General features: G+C 46.3%; 1 non-coding gene across 1 annotated transcript; it reads left to right on the top strand.

Annotated features, from left to right (window-relative positions):
* Positions 1–8,620: 8,620 nt before the first annotated feature.
* trnas-gcu (transfer RNA serine (anticodon GCU)) lies at positions 8,621–8,702 on the top strand. The gene has a single exon. It is a non-coding gene; the product is annotated as a tRNA-Ser (tRNA).
* The last annotated feature ends 1,824 nt before the right edge of the window (positions 8,703–10,526 follow it).

Genomic DNA, 10,526 nt, shown 5'->3' with positions numbered 1-10,526 from the left:
ATACGTGGCTTGAGCAGTGGTGCAAGGGAGAGGGATTTAAATTCTTGAGGCATTGGAACCAGTTCTTGGGGAGGAGTGACCTGTACCAAGGGGACGGTCTACACCTGAACTGTGAGGGAGCCGATGTCCTCGGGGTAATATTTTCTAGGGCGGTTCGGGAGGATTTAAACTAATTTGGCAGGGGGATGGGAACCTAGGTAGTGGAAAAGAGGGAAGTCATATGAAGTCAGAAATAGATGGTAGAAAGGTGAGAAGCAATAAGCAAAGGAGAGAAACACAAAGGGCCAAACTAATTCATAATGAGAGTGTGAAAAAAGCAAGCCTGAAGGCTTTGTATCTTAATGCTAGAAGCATTAGGAACAAGGTGGATGAATTAGTTGTGGAAATAGAGGTAAACAAGTATGATTTGATTGGGATTACAGAAACGTGGCTGCAGGGTGGGCAAGGCTGGGAACTTAACATCCAGGGATATACAATATTTAGGAAGGATCGGCAAAAAGGTAGGGGAGGTGGGGTAGCATTGCTGGTAAAGGAGGGGATTAATGCAATGGAAAGGAAGGATATTAACTCGGATGAAACGGAATCTGTATGGGTAGAAATGAGAAATAGCAAGGGGAGGAAAACGTTAGTGGGTGTGATATATAGGCCTCCAAATAGTAATATGGAGGTGAGGGAAGGCATAAAAAGGGAAATTAGAGAAGCGTGCGATAAGAGCACAGCTGTCATCATGGGTGATTTAATTTACATATTGATTGGACTACCCAAATTAGTAAAAATTCTGAGGAGGAGGAATTCCTGGAATGTTTTCGGGACGGTTATCTGGACCAATATGTCGAGGAGCCGACTCGAGATCAGGCCATTTTAGACTGGGTATTGTGCAATGAGAAGGGACTTATCAGCAATCTTCTTGTACGAGGCCCCTTGGGTCAGAGCGATCATAATATGATCGAGCTCTCAGTCGAGATGGAGAGTGAGGAAATTGAATCAGAGACTAAGGTCCAGAACTTAAATAAAGGGAATTACGAGGGTATGAGACGGGAATTGGGTAAGATTGATTGGGTGGTGTTTCTGGGGGGATTGACAGTGGATAGACAATGGCAAGCATTCAAAGATAGAATGGAAGAATTCCAGAACATGTTTATACCGGTTTGGCATAAAAATAAACCTAAAAAGGTGACTCAACCGTGGATAACGAGGGAAATTAGGGACAGCATAAAATCAAAAAAAAGGGCATATCAACTGGCAAAAAAAAGCACCAGACCGGAAGATTGGGGGCAGTACAGGATACAGCAAAAGAGGACAAAGGGATTAATCAGGAAGGGGAAAATAGAATACGAAAGTAAACTTGCAGCAAACATAAAGACAGACTGCAAAAGCTTTTATCGGTATATCAGGAGGAAAAGACTGGTAAAATCCCAAGTCGGTCCCTTGCAGTCCGATTCGGGAGAATATATAATGGAGAATAAGGAAATGGCAGACCAATTAAACTCATACTTTGGTTCTGTATTCACAAAGGAGGACACAAATAACCTCCCAGGAATATCGGCAAACATAGGGACTAATGAGAGGGAGGAGCTGACAGAAATTAGTATCTCTAGGGATATGGTGTTGGGTAAGTTGAGGGGACTGAAGGCCGACAAATCCCCGGGGCCTGATAAACTACATCCTAGGGTACTTAAGGAGGTGGCCCTGGAGATAGCAGATGCTCTAAGGATCATCTTCCGGAACTCCATTGACTCGGGAACAGTACCCGTGGATTGGAGGGTAGCTAATGTTACCCCAATATTTAAAAAGGGGGGTAGAGAGAAAGGAGGGAATTATAGACCAGTAAGCCTTACATCGGTTGTGGGCAAAATGCTAGAGTCCATTATTAAGGATAAAATAGCGGAGCACTTGACAAATGGGGAAAGGATCGGACAGAGTCAACATGGATTTACAAAGGGTAAATCGTGTTTGACTAATCTGCTGGAATTTTTTGAGGAAGTAACTGGTAAAACAGATGGGGGAGAGCCAGTGGATGTGGTGTACCTTGACTTCCAGAAAGCCTTCGATAAGGTTCCACACAAAAGATTATCATGCAAAATTAAGGCTCATGGAATTGGGGGCAAAGTATTAACGTGGATAGAGAACTGGCTGGCGGATAGAAAACAGAGAGTTGGAATAAACGGCTCGTTTTCGGAGTGGCAGGCAGTGACCAGCGGGGTGCCGCAAGGATCTGTCCTGGGACCCCAGCTGTTCACAATATATATAAATGATCTGGATCAGGGAATTGGATGCAATATTTCCAAATTCGCTGACGACACTAAACTAGGAGGAGGGGTGGGCTCTGATGAGGATGTCAGGAGGCTACAGTGCGATTTGGACAGGTTGGGGGAATGGGCGGATACGTGGCAGATGCACTATAATGTGGATAAATGCGAGGTTATCCACTTTGGGGGTAAAAACAGGAGGGTAGATTATTATCTAAATGGCAATAGATTGGGAGATGGGGAAGTGCAGAGGGACCTGGGTGTTCTTGTGCACCAGTCACTGAAGGAGAGCATGCAGGTGCAACAGGCGATTAAGAGGGCAAATGGTATGTTGGCCTTCATATCAAGGGGGTTCGAGTATAGGAATAGGGATACCTTACTACAGCTGTACAAGGTGCTGGTGAGACCGCATCTGGAGTATTGTGTACAGTTTTGGTCGCCCCATCTGCGGAAGGATGTTCTTGCCATGGAAAGAGTGCAACGGCGATTCACCAGGCTGATACCTGGAATGGCGGGAATGACCTACGAAGAGAGATTAAATAGTTTGGGCTTGTACTCACTGGAGTTTAGAAGATTGAGAGGGGATCTCATCGAAACATATAAAATTATGGCAGGCCTGGACAGGCTGAATTCAGAGAGAATGTTTCCAATGGCCGGGGAGCACAGAACCAGGGGCCACAGTCTAAAAATAGCGGGCAAATCATTTAAAACAGAGATGAGGAAGAATTTCTTCACTCAAAGAGTGGTGAGCCTGTGGAATTCCCTGCCACAGAGGGCTGTGAAGGCTAATTCAATAAATATTTTCAAGAGAGAATTGGATATATTTCTGAAGGCTAAGGGGATTAAGGGTTACGGAGAAAAGGCGGGGACGGGGTACTGAACTGGTAAGATCAGCTATGATCTCAGACGAAGATCAGCCATGATCTCATTGAATGGCGGAGCAGGCTCGAAGGGCCGAATGGCCTACTCCTGTTCCTATCTCTATGTTTCTATGTTTCTATCAAAGCATGCTTGTATACCGCACAACGCCGCTCGAGTGTGGTATGTCACCAGCCCAACTCCTGATGGGACGTCGGCTAAGGTCAAACCTACCCATCCCGGAGAACCTCCTGAAAACAAAAGAGGGGGAGAAAGTGAGGAAGTTCAAAGAACAACAGAAAGAAAAGCAAAAGTACTATTATGACAGAGGAACACAAAACCTACCTGAACTCCACACTGGTGACCAAGTAAGGTTCAAAGACAAAACAATGCATTAGAAATAAAAGGGGGGCTTTTGGCAGTTACAAAAGACTAAAGACGGAAGAAGCCCTAGAGGAGTGTAAAAAGTGCAGGGGCATACTTAAAAAAGAAATTAGGAGGGCGAGGAGGGGCCATGAAATAACACTGGCGAACAAAATAAAGGAAAATCCTAAGATGTTTTATAAGTATATTAAGGGCAAGAGGATAACCAGGGAAAGGGTAGGGCCCATTAGGGACCAAAGTGGCAATCTGTGTGTAGAGCCAGAGGATGTAGGCGGGGTTATAAATGAATTTTTGCATCTGTGTTCACTATGGAGAAAGACGATGCAGAAATCGGGCAAGGGGACTGTGACATACTTGAACATATTAGCATCGAGAGGGAGGAGGTGCTAGCGGTTTTAGCAGGCCAAAAAGTGGATAAATCCCCAGGCCCGGACGAGATGTATCCCAGGCTGCTGTGGGAGGCAAAGGAGGAGATTGCAGGGGCTCTGACACAAATTTTCAGAACCTCTCTGGCCACAGGGGATGTACCAGAGGACTGGAGAACAGCTAATGTAGTACCATTATTCAAGAAGGGTAGCAGGGATAAACCAGGGAATTACAGGCCAGTGAGCCTAACATCTGTGGTGGGGAAATTATTGGAAAAAATTCTGAGGGACAAAATGAATCTCCACTTGGAGAGGCAAGGATTAATCGGGGATAGTCAGCATGGCTTTGTCAAGGGTAAATCATGTCTGACAAATCTGATTGAATTTTTCGAGGGGGTGACTACGGGGGTGGATGAGGGAAATGCTGTGGATGTGGTTTACATGGACTTCAGTAAAGCTTTTGACAAAGTCCCGCATAGGAGACTGGTCAAGAAGGTAAGAGCCCATGGGATCCAGGGTGCCTTGGCGCGTTGGATCCTAAACTGGCTGAGTGGCAGGAGGCAGAGGGTGATGGTCGAAGGTTGCTTTTGTGACTGGAAGCCTGTGTCCAGTGGGGTACCTCAGGGATCGGTGCTGGGTCCCTTGTTGTTTGTGATCTACATAAATGATTTGGATGAGAATGTAAAAGGTATGATCAGTAAGTTCGCAGATGACACGAAAATTGGTGGGGTGGTAAATTGCGAGGAGGAAAGCCTCAGGCTACAGGACGATATAAACGGGTTGGTCAGATGGGCGGAAAAGTGGCAAATGGAATTTAACCCTGAAAAGTGCGAGGTGATGCATTTTGGACGGACAAATAAGGCAAGGGAATACACAATGAGTGGTAGGACCCTAGGATGTACAGAGGGTCAGAGGGACCTTGGTGTACATGTACATAGGTCCCTGAAGGCAGCGGAGCAGGTAGATAAGGTGGTTAAAAAGGCATATGGGATACTTGCCTTCATTAGCCGAGGCATAGAATATAAGAGCAGGGAGGTTATGATGGAGCTGTACAAAACGCTGGTGAGGCCACAGCTGGAGTACTGTGTGCAGTTCTGGTCGCCTCACTATAGGAAGGATGTGATTGCTTTGGAGAGGATGCAGAGAAGATTCACCAGGATGTTACCTGGGATGGAGCGCCTCAGCTATGAAGAGAGGCTGGACAGGCTGGGGTTGTTTTCCTTGGAGCAGAGAAGGCTGAGGGGGGACCTGATTGAGGTGTACAAAATGATGAGGGGCATAGATAGGGTAGATAAAGAGGAACTTTTCCCCTTAGTGGGGGGGTCAATAACAAGGGGGCATAGATTCAGGGTAAGGGGCAGGAGATTTAGAGGGGATTTGAGGAGGAACTTCTTCACCCAGAGGATGGTTGGAATGTGGAATTCAATGCCTGAAAGGGTGGTAGAGGCAGGAACCCTCACAACATTCAAGAAGCATTTGGATGAGCACTTGAAATGCCATTGCATACAAGGCTATGGACCAAATGCTGGAAAATGGGATTAGACTGGACAGGGATGGAGGGGCGGCGCAGACACGATGGGCCAAAGGGCCTCTTTCTGTGCTGTAAAACTCTATGACTCTATGACTCAAACACATGGACTCAGAAGGGAACTGTCCTGAGTGAAGTTCAACCAAGATCATACACCATTCAGACAGATGAGGGTGCTGTTCTGAGAAGAAATCGTCGAGATCTTCTCATGGGACCAGCCACAGCAGGCCAAGAGACTGATACTTTTGAACAACCTGATCATACAGCTGAGAACCAATCATCTGAGGCAACAACTCAGATTCAAGGACAATCAATCAGAAAATCCTCAAGACACGTGAAGCCTCCTGAGAGACTCATTGAGCAAATTTAAGGACTATTGTTATAGAAGGAAGTAATGTTATCTTATTCTTTCTTCAAGTTCTGGTGTATTGACATATTTCATGTGAACACACAAAGCAAGGGTAAAAAACCTTGATCATGATAATGATAATGTAAGTTCATTAAATGTTGTTAGTTAAAAGTAAAATACTTTTGTTTTAAGAAAGGGTGATGTAATGACATCAGCAAATAGTGATGATATTTGTCTGTGTTTGATTACTTATGCCTTACAGCATATTTGTCTGTGTTTTTGATTGCTTGTGCCTGAGCAGCAGAGGTCATGTGACACAGACAAGCAGGCTGACAAGCTTTTACTTTCAGTTTGATTCTAGATGCATCACAGCATAGTGTGTTCTGTAAAGGCTGTTAAAAAGAGTTGAATAGACTTTAGATTAAAACAACTTTCTCTTTCATAAATGAGTTGTTATTGAACCCACAAAGAAATCAATACAGGGAGTAATTAGGAAATGAAGCGAAGACTGTAAACGTGCCTTCCATAAATGCAAAGGCTTGATCACGTCCAAGGAAGTGTTGGCTCATTACAACCCATCACTTCCAATCAGACTGACGTGCGATGCATCCCCTTACGGCGTAGGAGCGGTATTATTGCATAGATTCCCTGATGGCTCGGAGCGGCTGATAGCTTTTGCGTCACGCTCATTGAACTCAGCTGAGCGTAACTATGCCCAGATCGACAGGGAAGCACTCAGCCTGGTGTGGGGAGTGAAGAAATTCAACCATTACCTACAGGGACAAAAATTTACCTTGTTGACTGACCATCAACCCTTCGTCTCCATATTCAACCCTAAAAAGGGCGTTCTCATTATGACAGCGCAAAGGCTACAGAGGTGGTCCCTTTTCCTAGGGCACACCAATATGACATAGAATACAAAGGATCAAAACAGCATGGGAATGCTGACGGTTTATCGCGCCTACCATTGCCAATGGTAGAAGAGGCACCTACAGCGGACCCAGTGGAGATGTTCCACTCAACCATAGTGGAATGTCTACCAGTAACAAATTCTACCATTGAAAAGGAAACGAGAAATGACCCGACTCTCTCACGAGTCTACGATTTAACGGTGAAGGGATGGCCAGCACATGGCGAACCACTGTTGCCAGCATTCTCGCAAAGAAGAGAACAGCTGTCAGTGTGCCGAGGAACTTTGATGTGTGGATCCAGAGTGGTGATTCCACCCAAACTCCAGGATAAAGTGCTAAAGGAGCTTCACGAGGGGCATCTGGGTGGAGTGAAAATGAAGAACCGAGCCAGAGCGTTTGTGTGGTGGCCAGGTATCAATGGAGACATCGAAGAAATGACCAAGAGCTGTCTAGGATGCCAAAAGGTCCAAAACGCCCCCACCACAAGCCCCTCTACATCCATGGGAGTGGCCCTCATCTCCATGGCAAAGGGTACATATCGACTTTGCTGGTCCATTTATGGACTCAACGTTCTTAATCGCGGTTGATGCACACTCCAAGTGGCCGGAGGTAATAAAGATGTCCTCCACTACCACGGAAAAAACCATCACAGTATTAAGGACCATATTTACCAGGAATGGGCTGCCTGAACAGATCTGTTCTGATAATGGACGGCAATTTGTGTCCGAAGAATTCAGGAAGTTCTTAAAAAACAATGGGGTTAAGCACTACACGTCCGCCCCATACCATCCCGCCACCAATGGATTAGCTGAAAGGTTTGTCCAGACCTTCAAGAAGGCCATGGATAATGAAGACATAAATCTGCAACATAAGGTAGGTAACTTCTTGTTTGCGTACAGGAATGCAACACATGTGGTTACAAACCAAACTCCCGCCATGATGTTTTTCAATAGAAGACTAAGATGCCGGCTGGATTTGATCAAGCCAAACATCAGAAGGGACGTAGAGAACTGATAATTTCAAGGCATGAATGAAAGGCCAACTAGAACCTTCCAGATAGGTCAACAAGTTTAGGCCCGGGACTACCGTACCGTGAAATGGCAGCCTGGAACTATTTGCACACGACTAGGACCGCTGATGTATACCGTGGACATTGGAGAAAGCATAATAAGGCACCATGCTGACCAAATCATAGAGTCATCCGAAAAGGGACAACCTACACCACAACTCTATACACCTAATGATGAAGCAGAGATACCCATAGTATCTACCTCCGATCCGGTGATACTGGAACCAGATGAACCCGACACTGGCATTCAAGCCGAATCGACTTTGCCAAAAGAACCTACTACATCACCGAAAACTACTACACCACCGAGGCGTTATCCGGACCGAGTCAGGAAGCCTCCAGAGAGACTGACTTATAATTGATTAACTGCAGCAAATGTGTAGATTATTGCTCTTGTAAACATGTTAATTAATGATTAATTAAAATGTTATGTACTAATTATCTAAAAGGGGAGGAATTGTAGTGTATGTGCCTTTAAGAGCCCCTGTGTATTGTAATACCGGTAGTGACCACTCGGGTATATAAGCCTGTATAGCGTCTTGTATCATTTAGTTCACCTCCAGACTTTGTTCAGTAAACACCTGTTAAACCAACTCCTGCATTCCGTGTCTCCATTAACACACGGATATGACATCTGTCTCTGCCTGTTTCAGTGTTTAATCCCCCAAAGTCACACTCTGTGCCTGTATCGGGCTGTCATCTCCCACAATCGCTGTCTCTGCCTGTATCGGGGTTTAATCCCCCACAGTCACTCTCTCTGCCTGTATCGTTGTTTAATCCCCCACAGTCACTGACTCTGCCTGTATCAAGGTTTAATCCCACACAGTCACTGTCTCTGCCTGTATCAGGGTTTAATCCCCCAAAGTCGCTGTCTCTGCCTGTATCAGAGTTTAATCACTAACAGGGAGACGAGGTGGCCGAGTGGTTAAGGCGATGGACTGCTAATCTACTGTGCTCTGCACGCGTGGGTTCGAATCCCATCCTCGTCGTTTGTGTTAAATATTTGACAATTTCAGTTCTTTAAGCAGCACAGTGGCATAGTGGTTAGCACTGTTGCCTCACAGCACCAGGGACCCGGGTTCGAATCCAGCCTCGGGCGACTGTCTGTGTGGAGTTTGCACTTTCTCCCCGTGTTTGCGTGGGTTTCCTCCGGGTGCTCCGGTTTCCTCCCACAGTCCAAAGATGTGCGGGTTAGGTTGATTGGCTATGATAAATTGACCCTTAGTGTTAGGGGGATTAAATACGTGGGGTTACGGGGATAGGGTGGGATATGTGTTGGTGTAGGGCTTAAAGGGATTGGGTGGGATATGTGTCGGTGCAGGCTCGATGGGCTGAAATGGCCTCTATCTGCACTGTGGGGTTTCTGTGATTCTGTGAGTCACTGTCTCTGCCTGTATCAGGGTTTAACCCCCGAGAGTCACAGTTTCTGCCTGTATCAGTGTTTAATCCCCCACCGTCACCGTCTCTGCCTGTAGCAGGGTTTAATCACCCACCGTCACTGTCTCTGCCTGTAGCAGGGTTTAATCACCCACCGTCACTGTCTCTGCCTGTATCCCTGTTTAATCCCCCACAGTCATTGTCTCTGCCTGTATCGTCAATGTCTCTGCCTGTATCATGGTTTAATCACCCACAGTAACTGTCTCTGCCTGTATCAGGGTTTAATCACCCACTGTCACTGTCTCTGCCTGTGTCCGTGTTTAATCCCCCACAGTCACTGTCTCTGCCTGTATTGATGTTTAATCCACCACAGTCACTGGATCTGCCTGTATCAGCATTTATTCCCCCAATGTCACTGTCTCTGCCTGTATCAGGGTTTAATCTCCCATAGTCGCTGTCAATGCCTGTATCGGTGTTTAATCCCCAACAGTCACTGTCTCTGCATGTATCAGAGTTTAATTTCCTACTTTCAGTTTCTCTGCCTGTATAGGAGTTTTACTTCCCGCAGTCACTGTCCCTGCCTGTATCAGCGTTTATTCTCCAACATTCACTGTCACTGCCTTTATCAAGGTTTAATCCCCCATAGTCGATGTCAATGCCTGTATCAGAGTTTAATCCCCCACTATCGCTGTCAATGCCTGTATCTGGATTTAATTCCCCCACAGTCGCTGTCTCTGCCTGTGTCGGGTTTAATCCCCCACAGTCGCTGTCTTTGCCTGTGTTGGGTTTAATCCCCCACAGTCACTGTCTCTGCCTGTATCGAGGTTTAATCCACCACAGTCACTGGCTTTGCCTGTACTGGGGTTTAATCTCCCATAGTCACTGTCTCTGCGTGTATCAGGGTTTAATCCCCCAAAATCACTGGCCATGCCTATATTCGGGTTTAACCCTGCACAGTCACGGTCTTTGCCTGTATCAGGGTTTTATACCCCACTGTCACTGTCTCTGCCTGTATTAGGGTTTAATCCCCCACAGTCACTCTCTCCACCTGTATTAGCCTTTAATCTCCCACAGTCGCTGTACTTGCCTGTATCAGGGTTTAATCCCATACAGTCTCTGTCCTGGCCTGTATCGGGGTGTAATCCCCCACAGTCACGGTATCTGCCTGCATCAGGGTTTAATCCCCCACAGTCACTGACCCGGCCTGTATCAGGGTTTAACCCCCTTTGTCGCTGTCAATGCTGGTATCGGGGTTTAATCCACTACAGTCACTGTCTCTGCCTGTATTAGGGTGTAATCCCCCACCGTCACCATCTCTGCCTGTAACAGGGTTTAATCCCCCAGAGTCACTGTCTCTGCCTGTATCCATGTTTAATCCCCCACAGTCACTGTCACTGCCTGTATCAGGGTTCAATCTCCCATAATCGCTGTCAATG

This window comes from Somniosus microcephalus, chromosome 3 (genome assembly GCF_052327205.1).
Source record: "Somniosus microcephalus isolate GS21.2 chromosome 3, FLI_Smic_1.0, whole genome shotgun sequence".
Classification (NCBI taxonomy): domain Eukaryota; kingdom Metazoa; phylum Chordata; class Chondrichthyes; order Squaliformes; family Somniosidae; genus Somniosus; species Somniosus microcephalus.
The sequence above is the reverse complement of the archived record's forward strand: the minus strand, read 5'-3'. Positions and strand labels throughout refer to the sequence as shown.